Genomic DNA, 15,021 nt, shown 5'->3' with positions numbered 1-15,021 from the left:
ACTGGTGAGACTGGAGAAGAAACAGCCCTTGTCCTTTTTGTTTTTTAACACATCATTTCTTTGCTTCTTACTTTAGAATAATTCAGTCAAACTTTCCTTGTTGACATGGTCATATTCTTTGTTCTAATCTAGGTGGCCTTTTCAAGATAGAAACAAAGTAAAGATTTTAAAGGTTAAAATCTACATCCATATAAATAACACCTGGTTCCATGGGAGCAGAAGCTATTAAGAGACACATGCCCGTATGGCACAGGTTTTTGAGTCCACCAAGAATATTTGGTACTAGAGACTTCACAAGAAATCTAGGCATACTTTCAACCATTGGTAGCTTATGGACTGGGAGGGGTGATGGTGCTCCCCCAGAAATAGGGGTTCTCTTGTTTTCAGTTCACAAGCCATCACAACTTTCAAGACTATTACCGGTATCCTGTTAGTGTCAAACAGATGTGTGAATCACCCTACACACATGGGACAAATTATTTTTCATTGTGCAATGAGCGTTTTCTACTAAGACTGCTAGAAGTGTTGTGCATTAAATTAGGAGTTTTAAAGTATGCGTCCATTGCTTTTAATATGTACTGGTTTTACATATATAGTTTTTAAATTGGTGTTATGTGTTTTAAACTGGTGTTGTGTGTCTAATCTGTTGTTGTATTTTAATCTCTTGTTGTTCCTCAATCCATAAGGAGAGGCAGGTAAGAAATAACAACAACAATGGTAGCAAAGTTGTACATGAGGACCGGCCCATTTTTTTACATGTGTTGTGGAATACTGCTGTTCTGCTTGGAGGTTGTATAAAGATGGCATAGCATATCTCCATAAATGGATATTTACACCACACTGAGAGGAAGGTGAATTGCAGCCTCTAATTCAGGGGTAGGCAACCTTTTTGAGCCGGGGGCCGGGTTGCTGTCCCTCAGACAACTGGGGGGCCGAAGCCAAAAAATAAATAATTAAATAATTTTTTTTAAAAAAAATAAATATATAAATAAACCAGGACAAATGTAGGACAAAATTTTCAAATGGAAGACACTTTTTTAAAAAAAAATGGAGGTCACGCGAAAAAATTTGCTGATTTTTAAAAAAATTGTAAAATAAATGCATGGTTTCTGAGGCTTCTATAGACAATTGCCCCCCAAAGGCCCCGGCGGCAATCGGCGGCAGGACTGGGCTGGGGCCGGTTCCAAGGCCTCGCCGGGCCGCATCCGGCCCGCGGGCCGCAGGTTGCCTACCCCTGCTCTAATTGCACCAAGAAATTTTAGGTGGGTTACAGACCACCGCCGCCACTTGCTCCATGAGGGAGCCGTAGCAGCCACACCACGCGGTTCCCGCGCAGAGCAAAAAAGGAGCTCCAAAATGGAGCTCCTTCTTGTGGCGCCTCTATGATGTCGTGAGGCGCCGCTGGCGCATTCGCGACGTCATAGGCGGCGCGACACGTCTGGATGCTATGCGTCCGATATGTAAACATGGCGGCCCCCATGTGGAAGGGGCGCTGCCATGTTGTATGTATGGAATAGGTACTAGGGTTAGGGGGGTGCGGAAGCACCGCCCCTTCCTAACCCTAATACGTATTCCATATGTATTTTTTGGCGGTCTGTAACCCGCCAGTGTAAATTGATGTTAAAACACACAACCTTACATGCCAAGATATTTAAAACACTAAATATCATGGCTGTGGCTTAATAGTATATACCCTTAATAGTACAGTGGGAACCTTCCATATCCACAGATTCTTTATCCATGGATTCAACCATCCAAACTTTGATTTTGCCATTTTATATAATGGACACCCTTTTACTAAGCCATTGCATATTAGCGAGGAGCTTCCTGGAACCAAATCCTAGTGGGTACCAAAGATCCACTGTACAGTGCTTGTGGAATCTAAATGAATATACCTTCCACATAGGGTTTGGAATTGGCTTGCATCCCTATCAACCTCAGCCTGATTTATAGGTCTGGCCAAAGACATTGTCCTACCAGAGATGGATCAGCAAATGGCACCTCCCCTAAGTCAAGTGTATGCAAATTTGTTGGCAAATTTGAGGTGGACGATCCCAAAAACGCCTCTCCCCTTCCTTAAGCAGTAAAAATTCAGAATGCCTGAGGTATGGATATAGTATTCCACTGATACATCTGATAAACTAGATTGGAATCAATGAAAATTCATGGTAAAACAGGAAAAAAAGGTGCTACACGTCTCCTTATTATTGCTCTTCCCTTGTTCTTATACTTGTTTGTCCCAGTTTTACTGAAAATAGACCAAGAGCTCTGTTCCCAATTGGATGGTAATACATTTGGCAATCACATGAGATGAGAGATTCAAGTCTCCTGAGCCACAGTTTCTCATGGAAACCTTAAGCAAGTCACTATCTCTCACCATCTGTCCTATGGGGAATAATATTTATGGGGATGCTTTAGGGACTGTTGAGATAATGGAAGCAAGTGCTTTGAACACAGAAAGGGCACAACACAAATGTGAAGGAGGATTAAATAGTTGTCCCACATTCCTGTTACTGCTCATAAATACATTGCTCAGTAGATTTTTCTTTGAGGCACTTTGAGTTTGTGTCTCCCAAGGAGAAATCCAGAGAAGTCAAGAGAAGAAAGTTGCCGATAATACTTGTTCTCTGCAAAGTAATATCTTGACAATTTAAATCATAAGGTGAATGTTCAAAAGACAAGAGCCCTATTCAGGCAATTTCCTCATACTGTATGTAAGATCTAGGTGGCTTAGTAGTTAAGTTGCCAGTTCTGACGATCAGAAGATTGGAACATTGGCAGCTTGAGGCCCAAGTGCTGCATGATGGGGTGAGCTCTCAACACTAGTCCCAGCTTCTGCCAACCTAGCAGTTCAAAAGCATGCAAATGCAAGGAGATAGATAGGTACCACTTCTCAGTGGGAAGGTAACAGCGTTTGGTGCAGTCATGCTGGCCACATGACCACCAAAGCAGTCCTCGGACAACGCTGGCTCTTTGGATAAGAAACGTAGATGAGCACTGCCCGCTACAGTCGGTGACGACTAGACATTCATGTCAAGGGACTAACTTTACCTTTATCTTTAAGATCTACAAATGATTAGCAGTGTGTGTGTGTTTGTGTGAATCTTGATCTTCCAGAGTTAAGAAATCTTAGGCATGAGTCTCCTTGAATAAAGGAGAATCTTTTCACCCAACATTTACCTTTCAGTATAGAAAAGGATGAGAATAGGATAGGGGAGAATGAATGTGTATACAAGGGGAATATAACAGAAGCACTAAGCCTGTAGACAGTCTCCATCCCCAGCAACTTTCTAGGTGAAAGCATCCTCCCCCAGCAAAACATATTAATAAAAAAACCAAAAACAAAATGGAAGTTCAAATTAGAATCTTTGACCCTCACATGGCCAAATGAAGAAAGCTATTAAATGGCCAACACAGCTACCCCTGCATTTTAAGGAAAGGACATTCAATGAAAAGACTTTAAAGATATTCCCTCAAATCTTTCTTGAAAAACAAGGGGGGGAAACAAACAAAAAAATTACCTGTCTACTAATGGAAAGGTTGTTTCTATGTAGCATAGCAGGTGTTTTTTTTAAAAAAAGTTTCCTTCTATATTCCTTTCAGTTATTGGTTATCTGTTCTGAATCCTATTTAGAGATCTCAGTAGGCTTTTAAATCATGTATAATTGTACACAGGCCTCAGGGCAAGGCACATTTTTCTGTCTTATATCATTTCTTTTATTACTATTATGTACTGTTGGTTTCAGTTTTATTCTCCTGCCACAGGGGAAAGTTGTAGAGGGTATGACTGGTTGAAACATAATGAGCAATATAACTATAAATACACACCTTTTCTTGGTATTCTGAGACTTGTTCTTTTTTGTTTGTTTCTTTTATATTCGGGAGGAATTCTGCCAGTTTTGGTTAGTTTCTCCCCATAAATATATTAGTCAGCACTTGGTGTCAAACTTTTGTTGTCAGAACTGTTCTCCTGATGAACTTTAAAAAAAATCTGTGTCTTAAACCACTACCTTCCTGTTATTAGTTCTGTTGACTGGATATTCTCTCCTAGGAGCTTTCCCTATTTCCTGCTTGTGACCAGAAGTGTACCTTCGGTGTATCTACTAATGTGGCAAATATTGTCACATCAATTGCAATTTGACCCATAAATTCATGCCAAATTGACTTTATGGGGCAATCCAGCTTTGAAAATTGGTAAGGACTCATTGGTAAAGAACAGTGTCTATTCAAGAAAGTTTTTTAAGCCAGCAAATTGTTGAAGATGTATTACTGTTAATGCTTCCTTAATGCATATATTTTGGAATTGTCCCATAATAGCTATATGTCAGGAGGAAATAGTCATGTAAGTAAATTTTGTTTCAGAAAGTTATTTGATATTCAGGAACTTGGCATGCTCTTTGGAATTATTTACCTATTTCTTGGAAATTAACTAACAGCCAACTGAAGTGGATTTTTTGTGCCCTTTTGGTTGGTAAAAGTTTGATGATTGGGAATTTAATTTTTCTCCACCTGTGACCCAATGAATAGAAGAGTTAACAACACTTGCAACATCTCAAATGACGTATGGACAGAATTTACAAATAGACTTAGACATTTGGTCAGCTGCTATAGAAATTTACAATGAATGTGGTCATTTTTCCTTCTTTTGTGTTTTTATTTTCCTACTTTTGTTATACTAGAGCATTATTGTATATAACCAAGATCCCTTTTGAATGTAAATGAACATTTTTTAAAAAGGCACATTCAGAGCTTGGGAAAGTTGCTTCTTGAACTACAGTTGCCAGAAACCACAGGCAGCATGCTGGCTAAGAGATTGTGTGAAAGTAAAATGTCCATCCTCTGATATTCATCCTGTAACTGGATTAGTGTTGTTTTGTGTCTTTAAATCATTTCTGACATGTGGCAACCCTAAGATGAACCCCTGCTGGTGTGTTCTCAGCAGAATTTATTCAGGGGAGGTTTGCTATTGCTTTCCTTTGATGCTGAGAGAATATGCCTTGCCCAAGGTCACCCAGTGTATTTCTATGACTGAGTGGGGATTCGAACCCTGGTCTTCCACATACCTAGTCCACCATTCAAACCCATACACCACCCTTGACCCACTCTGTGACTGGTTGCTTTACCAAACTATATCTGATTTTATTTAATCGGTATTCTAAATTTCTCCCAGTATCGCATGACACGTGGTTTACAAACATAGATCAGAAACATAGATTAAAACATGATTCAGCTGAACACAATTAAAAATTGTTAACAGTTAAACATTTTGTTTTTTCATTGTTGTGATTCCTGCATGCATCCTACATTTCAGGGCTGCCATTAACCACAGCAATACAAATTTTCTAGCAGTTTCTAATTGTTTCTTCTTCTTTTCACAGAAATTGTACATCTCACAGGATTTTGAAATTTTACTGTTTCAGGACCCCTTCCCCCAAGTTATAGAATAAACAAGATGTGTGCATGAATGATCAACACTAGCCATTGAGTGATAGCTTTTCAGTTGTATATTGCTGAGCATATAAATATGCCTCAACACTAGACTTGTTTTTTATCTGGATAATTTCCAAAGAGCAATACAAACACATTAGTCACTATGCCATATTTTTACAGTCCATTAAACAACATAAATTTCATCAGGAACTACTTTACACTAATAACCCCAATTATTTCCTTTAAGATAAAAATTGCTGAACTAACATTAACAGGACTGCTTGCCAATATGAGAGAAAGTGGGGAAAAAGGACCATTCCAGGTCAATAAAAACAAATGTTGGTTGAGCTAAATAAATAAAACTCCTTCTTGTGGGTTCATTTTGTCATGGTCTATCTACAATTTGATGCAACTGTAGAACTGGGGTGCACTTAGAAATAATGATAAGACAGCGTTCAGTATGGTAAAGTGGATGTGAGGAAGCTTTGGAATCAGGGAACTATCTGGTTCCAATTTTAATTCAGCTGTTCCTTGACTGGGTGAACTTAAGCCAAGCCTCTTCCTATGAATGGCTACTGACCAACTAGAAAAGTCAGCAAAGCCCATTGAATCTTAGCAGATCCTATGCTGGTGGAGCATTAAATCCACTTGTAGCATTAGTCTGACCAAAAGAAGCTATCTAAGGTATTGAAACTATGTTGGAGCTAGTGTTCAGCTTCTAGGGATGAATTCATCACCACACAGACATGGAAGTCCCCAGCCACCACTGCCTTTGCTTACCCTTCTGCTTATGCACATGCATGCACACACACCCACTAGTTAGAAGAGAAAGCAAATTCCAGAGGGTCATTACAGAAAGGATTGTGCCTGTCTCTTCCACTTTCCTTTCCAAGGACAGGGCAGTGGCATTTGGGGTGAAGAAAGGGCCTATCATCTCCTTCTGGGCTTTATGAATACTGAGGGGTTTTATGAAATTAGGTTACAGATTCCTATCTCAGACTTATGAAACCCAAACTATCACTGTTTTTTTAAAAAGCAAACTAACATGCTGTGTGAAGCTGAAGGCTTTCATGGCTAACATCCATAGTTTTTTGTGGGTTTTTCAGGCTATGTGGCCATGTTCTGGAAGAGTTTATTCCTGACGTTTCTTCAGCATCTATGGTTGGTATCTTCAGAGAATGCGGGCATGAAAGAGAGTGGGGTATATATGAGGGGGTATCCAAAAGCTTTATTATCACCATGAAATAAAAAACATACAATAATCACTTGCAGTGGACAAAGTTAGTTCTTCTCCACGTAGTCTCTCTGCAGAGTAAAACATTTTTGCCAGCGTTTCTTCACCTGTTTCAAGTATTCTTTGTAGAAGTCGTCCACTTTGCTCGAAAACCACTGTTCCACTTCGAAAATGACATCTTCTCTGTCGTCAAATCACCGACCATGAAGTGGTTTCTTCATCTCAGGAAAGAGGAAGAGGTCGCTTGGTGCAAGATCAGGTGAATAAGGTGGATGCTGCAAAAGTTCATAGCCTAACTGGTGGGGGCAACAATGGATGCTTGGGCCGTATGGACGGGTGCATTGTCAGCCAGGAGATGGACGCCTTTGCTGATCATTCCACAACGTTTTGTTCATCATGCAGGTTGATGTCTTCTACAGCCTGTGGAAAGAAAAGTACTTTAGATAAAGATTTGATATTTGCACAAGTATGCATGGTAATAACACTGATTATGCACAAAAAGTTTCATGTAAATATCTCTATAACTTCTTTATGATAATTAAAATTTTTGGATACCCCCCTGTCTGGGTAGGGAGGAGTGGTTTCCATGTTGATTTCCAAACTAAAATGTTGTCACTGCTGTGACTAGACAGCCAGAATATGTCTATTTATTATATATCTGGAGTATTTATACCACGCTTTTCAGCCACAAAGGCTACAAATGGTTAATCTGACCATTTCTGGCCCTCAGGCTTACGATCTAAATAAGACAGGACACACAAGAAAAGGGGCATGGCAGTCCAAAGAGGGATTAGGACCAGCAGAAACTGCCTCTTCTTCTCTCCCTCTGAGTCCAAGGCAGTGGCAGTTGGAGTGGAGGGAGGGCCTTTCATCTACTTCTGAGCCTAGTCATAGTAAAGTTGTACCTGCCTCTTATTCTCTCCCTCTGAGATCAAAGACGTGATAGTTGGATGGAGGAAGGGACTTTCATCTACTTCTGACTGTAGTCATGATGGAGCTGTGCCTGCCTCTTCTCTCCATCTGAGGCCAGGGCAGTGGCATTTGGGGTGGAGGGAGAGTCTTTCATCTGCTTCTGGGCAATATGAATACTGAGGGCTTTATAAAATTAGCTTGCAGGTTCCTATCACAGCCTTAAGAATCCCAAATTGTTACTTTTTCCAGCAAACTAACATGCCTCCTCCACTGCCACATCTTCTCATGAATTCTGAGAGTTGTGGTCTAAAGAAGTTATCTTTTCCAAGCTCTACACCAAATTAAGTTCTCCCTCCCCCTTTTCTAAATCAGAAGAAGAAGAGCCCTGGTGGCGCAGTGGTTAAATGCCTGTACTGCAGCCACTTACTCACAAATCACAAGGTTGTGAGTCCAATACCAGCCAGGGATTCAGGCTCAACTCAGGCTTGCATCACTCCAAGGTTGCTAAAATGAGTGCTTGTTGGGGGCAATTAGTTTACACATTGTAAACCGCTTAGAGAGTACTTAAGTGCACTGACAAGTGGTATAGAAATGTACTTGCTATTGCTTGCTATTTCTATAGTGGAACAAAGGGAGACAAAGGAAAAAATTATGAGTGGGTTTCAGTGTGTGAAAGGACCATGAGGTCAGTTCTGTGGCAGTGAAAACAAGGTTTTGATCTGGGCATATGCTCAGCTAGAGGCAACATTATTGGCAATTGTAAGGTAACCAGTTCAAGTTATTTTGCACCCAAGTCCAGTTGTGGACTTCTCAATTCTACAACAAGCCAACCAACACATAATGTAGATTCTGTATGCCTTGGATCTGCTCACACCTGGTTTAGACTTTGTGGGATGTCAATGGCAGCTAGTGCCTTCCATCTCTATGGAACAATGTGCTGGAAAACTTGAAATGAGGTATCTAAGGTGGTGGGTCAGAAATATGTTCAGCACCCTGGATAGCTCCTTTGTAATCTTCCTTAAAATACTGGCCACCACTGTGGGAGTTAAAATAAAGCTAGTCATTTAGGAGCTAGCAGACATCATGCATACATGCTGTGGTCTTTCTCCTATTGCAATTTTGTTTTCTGCTGAATGTTTACAGTTTAAGAAGTTTGGACTTAGATGATTCACATCATGGCCTTGATTCAACATCATATCAGTGTAGTGTGGACCAATGCTATACTAAGCCATGTATCCTCCCTCTAACTTACTGAAAAGCCCTTGAAGCTGACCTGCATGCCCATTCTGTGCTTCACAACAAACAAGCAGGAGCAGAGAAGCATCCAGTTGCATCACCAAAGCCAGATGCACAATGATCACAGCTGAATTGAGACTTCTGGAGGACTTTGGTGCTTCTTAACCCCAGTATTATCATTTTACATCTGGCTATGAGGTCTTAGAGCCAGTCACTTCTCTGATCTTGCCTGCTGTCTGTGAAGCCTGGAGTGATACTGAAGGGCAGCTCCATACACTTATTAATAAGTTGGGGGAAAACTGGGTACTGTGAAGGGAGGAAGGGACTACCAGACTCTGCAGAAACAAACAAACAAACAAACAAACAAAGGACATACACACATAAGGGACACTGTGTATGTGTCTATGTGGTGGGCAAGAGTGAGTTGCAAAGGGTGATGTTGATGAAGAAATGAATGAGGGCTAGGGGTATTGTGGATGGGGGTAGGGAAACAAGTGAGATATGTTTCTTCTACCTGTTTTAAATAGAAATGTAGCTCTGCAGCCCTTGTTACTGTGGAAGACAGTGGCCGCTGGTGGCTTCCATGTTAGGGGTGTGGATACTTTTAAATGAGCTATCTAAGGTACTGAATCTATTTTGGCTATAGGGTTCAAGTTGAAGTGTGCAATAAAACCCAGAACAAAATCTCTGCATTCCTGACATTGATGCCATCACCTTCCACTGGTAGAGGAATGAGAATAGTTACCTTCCACCAGCAAAAAAGAATTGTCCCCTCTGAAATCAATTCCTTGGTTCTGCATCAATGACTGAGGGAGCATCAAAAGGTGCCTTGAAAAGAGCCCTACAAAGATTTGGCACTGGCCCTGAGCCTATCATTCTCTTCTGCTTTGCTGGTTTGGGCAGAGGATGGTAAAATATTTGGATTACTTTGCCTAACTGGGGGAATGCTGGAAATTATAGTCCCCAGAAGTATTTTTCTGTGCCCTATATTTTCTCATTCTCTCTCTCTCTCTCTCGCTACAGATTCACAATTACAAAAGACACACAGAGTTAAGGACAAAACCTGCACACAGCTTTCCCTCCTAAGGATTGGAGAAGAGTTACAAAATGCTGGATTCAGCAAAAGAAAAAGAAAAAGAACAAGAGAAAGCAGCAAGGAAGATTATTTGTTTTACCAGCCTCTTTGGTAAATGAATGGATTGTTACCATTTGATTTCTAATCTAACCTCATTTTCTTTGCTTCCAGCTGCACATGCAAAAGCATGGTTCTTTCTCAGGAAGGTGAAATAAAATACTTGAGACCACTGAGCCCAGACATTAAAAACCTTTGAAGCAGAAACAGTGTTTTCATTGCGCAAAGGGGTCAGCCCAGTGAGCCTGACCAAGAGCCTTTCGGGCCCCACATGCAATGGAAGTAAATAATAGCAACAATCCCAGAGATGTGAGGGGCTTGTGGAGTTAATGGAGCAGGAAAGTGGCATGCTTAGATTGAATTGAGAAAGACAGAGAAGAGAGAGAGAGAATGGTTGTGCTTTTGTGTGTGAAGGAGGCATCTAGATTTTCTTGGTGGAATGGGATAACAAGAAAATAAAAACTCCAGGAATTGATGTTATCTTTAAGGTGGACACAGCAGCCCTATTATCCACAGTCCATGATGCTCCTCCCTTTCCCATTCAGTCTTCTGTGTTGGGAGGACATAGAGTTTGCTTGACCATTGGTATTGCTGAAAGGCCAGTTTGGGAAATGATAGGCAAAAGTGTTAATCTGAATCCTCCAAAGTAACATATTTTGTGGCATAGTAGTGTGAAGTGTGACAAGATAGGAATGAGGTGAACATTGAAAGTGGATCTGTAAAAAGCAGGTCTGGCCAAAGACATTTTCCTGCCCAAGATATGTGGCTAGTGCCCAAACCTTGCCCTAATTCCACATGCAGAAGCTGAACAGACGAGCATTTCAGTCTTACTTGAGCACTAGTGGTGTGATAAGATTCTCCATCGTATTTGAGGGCACAGACTAATTTACAGGATGAATGGCAGGCTCCATCCCACAACAAATAATTCCTGCTTTCAGCACCCACTGCCTGAGGCAGTAGAATCATGCTGCCTAATGATGGGCTGTGGCATCACTAGGGGTGTGTGGTGTGTGTGGACTGCACCAGGTGACACCCTAAGGGGGGGGTGACACCACTGCTCCTAAAACATCTACTTTTTGGCAGAAATGGGCTGTTCACCTGCTTCCCTTTAAAATGCTTTAAAAGATGATGGGAGTGGGTAATGCTCTGCGTGAGGAGAAAGGAGAGGCCATTGTATTTTTTATTCAAATTTCAAAATTTTAAAATTTAATTTTGTAAAAAATTGAAATTTTATTTTTTAAATTTTTTTAAAAAATTCTTTAAAAATCACATTTTAACCAAATCTTCACTATGCCTATGTAAATACTTTAGGTTGTGAATATGATATTGTAATTTGAAGGTACAATTTTAATTTTGCTAGTTGTTTATCACAATTATTAGCACTGAGTGCTATATGGGAGTTGCAATTTATGAGTGACATTAGTGCAAAAAAGGATTGCTAAGGATTCCGTATGGTGTGAAATGGGAAGAGGTCAGGGGTGTGTGTGACACCATCAGTTACCACACCGGGTGACACCAACTCTAGGGATGCCATGTTAAGGGTTAAAAGCCAACTAACACGAAATGTTTAGATGTGTGGTGACCATGAGCAGTCAGCACCCGGAGGACAAAGCTGATGAGCTACAGCTGCTGATCATAGCAACAAGGTCATTCTACTGCCTGCGTGCAGGAAGCCTGAAGATGAACATGCGTCTGTTTAGACAAGGGGACAGTTTTCTGTGTGGGACAGGAAGAGGCTGAGTTTGTAGGACCACATGGCATTGTGTCTATATAAACTCAGGGACTTCCGGTAATTGTTGTGGGTTTTTGAGAGAGGAGTGGATTGTGAGTTCTGTATATTAAAAGTTGCGTTGGTTATTTGGTTTGCGCTTTATAAATAAAGATAAGCACTTTTGGGAGCTTGTCTTGTCTGGTCGTTTATCAGCAGAAGCCTGGAAGTAAAAGCTGGACAGTTCCCGGTGTCCTGTATTCCATCATTCCTGGAAGACATCCTTCTGCTGTTATCTTCGCTGAGGGCTGTGAACATGCTTCAAAGATTTGTCAAATACTCTGCTATATTCTGACAATGGTTATTGCCAGCAGTTGTTGACATGCCAGTGCTGTTGGACCAGGTCTCTTTAAAAGTATGTCATATTACAAGGATATCATCTACTTGTTTGATCTCAAAAAACTTGTCAGACTCAAAAGTGGGTTCATTCAGACATCCATACCCACCAATTATCTGATTAATCCTCTGTCATGCCACTTTTTCAGCTGCTTTAAAAAAATCTGTCCTTCTCCCGCTTACCCCCTTTGTCCTCAGCTTACTTCAAGTGGTGCAAAATGAGGTCAGAATACAAAAGTAATTTGCACTCATTTAACTCATTCAGGGTGGGTAGGTGAAATCTTCTCTGTAGACTCAGACAAAAGCCTGGGTGTTCTTCCTCATTAAAAACTTTCTCTATCTTGTCCACATTCTGATGTTGCTTAGAGGCATGTGTCCTTGTTTTCTTCTGAGAAATGTTGGTGCATATGGATATCTCATGCCAAATTACAATCGATGCTCAAGAAAACAGGTTTGAATCATTCATTTGTCATTAGGAAAGTTTTGTTCAAGAATTTAGAAAACTACTAATGAATTGCAAAGAACCCATATTGCAAAGCATTGTCTACCTGTCTGCCTTACCAGCTAAAGATTTACCACATACCCGAAGCCAGCTATTTTCATCTTGAATTAAAATTCAGTTAAAAACTCACAATCATGTTACATACAATGCTCACAGCTGGTGGAACATGAAGAGAAAAAGATATCTTTAAAAAACAAACCTTACATACCTGGTATACCGAAGATTATTCCACAGTCCTGATATTGCTGAGGAGCAGACCCATATTGGTTTCACTACCCAACACAACTCGTTGGCTATGATGTGAACAACATACCCCAGAAAAATCACAATGATATGAGGGGCTGATAAAGGGAGAGATATTTATTAAGATAACATTTTGCAGCTGTATATATGCAATCTGTTGTATGTGAAGTTCAAAAAAAGAGAATATATAACATGACAACAATTATACATTGCCTCTGTATTGTCACTTGCATTTTGTGTGGAAAAAATTATCCCACTTAATGTTTTGAGAATGCATGTAAAGTGACCTTCATTCAGTGGCAGGCATTTCAGATGCCAGTGAAAGGATTATCTCTCTCCCATAGGGATCAGTGAGTAATTTTCCTTGGTGTAGCATAAAGTTTTTCCAGGCCAAATTGTCTCCTCCTTACTCAGTAAGTCAAATTTGCAAATTTCTCCCTAAGAGATCACATTAAGTGGGAAATTAGCGTGCCTGATAGTGAGAGGGTGAGACAGGCTACTGCAAATATGACTTGACTTTCTAAATTTAGGGCTTGTTTGTATCCGTTTTAAAATGACTTCTAGAAGTCTGGAGCACATGCCATATTATTAAAATCAGAACATTTTAAAAACTGAAATTGAATGATCTCATTAAGACCTTAGTCATGTCCTATTTTAATATGTATTGGATTTCTTTTTCCATTTGGAGTGATATTTTACTGTGTAAAATTAGTCTTCTCAGCCTTTTCCCTGCAGCCAGATGATGAGAGTGAATTGTACAAAAAAAGGAAACAATACTAGGAACAATTCATTACTGTCATGTCTCTCAGTGGCCTAATAAGTAAGAGTGGTAAAGTGACTTTTAATGGGAGAGTTAGTGAGCCAGAGAGTGAAAGAGATTGTACACATGATCTTTGCACATGTCGTTGTAACAACCCACAGTAATTTAAGATTACAGCTTTTGTAATGTTGAAGGCAGCACTGTTATTACAGCACATAGAAATCTTATTTTAAGATTGTTAAAATAAAACCTTTGTGTTAAGGTATATGGTGAATAACCCCATGAATTGCCAGGGTCCTGATGACTTACCAACAGGGATCCAGGACCCAAAGTGGAGTCTGCTTCTGCTCTTTGAAAATCTTTGTTCTGTTGTCGGGTGGAGAACATTTGTCTCCACTGCCGAATGTTTTAAAGGCTAGCTGGGAGTTTAAGACTATGGATTTTATCACACGCACCTTTAAACCACTGTAAAAGTTGGAAAATAGCACCTTTGGCAATACCTACCTCACAATGTTATCCCTATCTCATTGCTGCCTTGTCCTCAAAGCATTGTTAGAGCACACCTCACCACTGATGGGGACAACCCATTAATAAGTTCCCAGTCATGCTGGTATATCCTTCCCCAATTCAACAGTTTTCAAAGACTAATGCTCCATATTTGGTTTCCTTTAAAAGAGAGAGTTTTGTAAAACTATAGCATCCTTGGAATATTTTATTTATTTACACATGTTAGGGAATAACATAATTGGAAGACAAACAACAAAAATGGTGCAAGGCTGCCAATTTCCCATCTCTAGAGTGCATTTCAAGGCACCTTCACCTGGATTACAGTTCTCTCTCTGTGTGTCTTCCAAATGATAACCATTTTTAATGGTTAGTGGTTACACTGCCCTGAGATGCTGAATTTAGGGAAATTCATTTTTCCCTATAACTTTCAACCCACAGAATTTAGAGTTGTAGCATTCTGAGTACTGGTCACACATGACTGGGGATTCTGGAATATGTAGTAGAATAAGTAACTTTGAAAACCTTTGAATAAACTGTGATTCTCATACCTGCAAAAATACAGTATACAAGCCAGTCTTGTGGCTCGTCACTTTTTATAGTTAAGTGAATAGCCTGCATACAAGAAACTAAAACCAAAATCACTACACATGTATAACAACAACAAGAACAATAATTACTTCTATCCCACCTTTTCCCCAGATTGGGACTCAATTAAAAAGGAATCTATTCAGTGGGATGAATGAGATGGTGCCTCCTGGACATGCATCCTGGATATGCTTCATGTTGTCATTATGTCTCTTGGCACACCATGGGGGCCTCATGCACTGGATTAGTGCACACAGCAGTCATTCAGGGCTCTTTTCCAAAAGGGGAGTTCTGACTCACCAGGGCTGTTGCAAGATATTTTGCTGCCTGAGGCAAAGAACAGGAGCCCCTTTCCCTCCATTCTAGATGGAGAAAT

At 40.3% G+C, this 15,021-nt stretch overlaps 1 protein-coding gene across 1 annotated transcript in view; it reads right to left on the bottom strand.

Annotated features, from left to right (window-relative positions):
• Positions 1-7,065: 7,065 nt before the first annotated feature.
• LOC121917492 (trophoblast glycoprotein-like) overlaps positions 7,066-15,021 on the bottom strand; it is a 100,024-nt gene continuing 92,068 nt past the window's right edge. The window contains exon 4 of the transcript XR_006101043.1: positions 7,066-7,084. The gene's annotated coding sequence lies outside the window, so the exon portion shown is untranslated. The remainder of the gene's footprint in view (positions 7,085-15,021) is intronic.

The sequence above is a fragment of the Sceloporus undulatus genome, unplaced genomic scaffold, assembly GCF_019175285.1.
Source record: "Sceloporus undulatus isolate JIND9_A2432 ecotype Alabama unplaced genomic scaffold, SceUnd_v1.1 scaffold_20, whole genome shotgun sequence".
Lineage (NCBI taxonomy): Eukaryota > Metazoa > Chordata > Lepidosauria > Squamata > Phrynosomatidae > Sceloporus > Sceloporus undulatus.
Note: the sequence above shows the minus strand (reverse complement) of the source record. Positions and strands in the feature narration are given on the sequence as shown.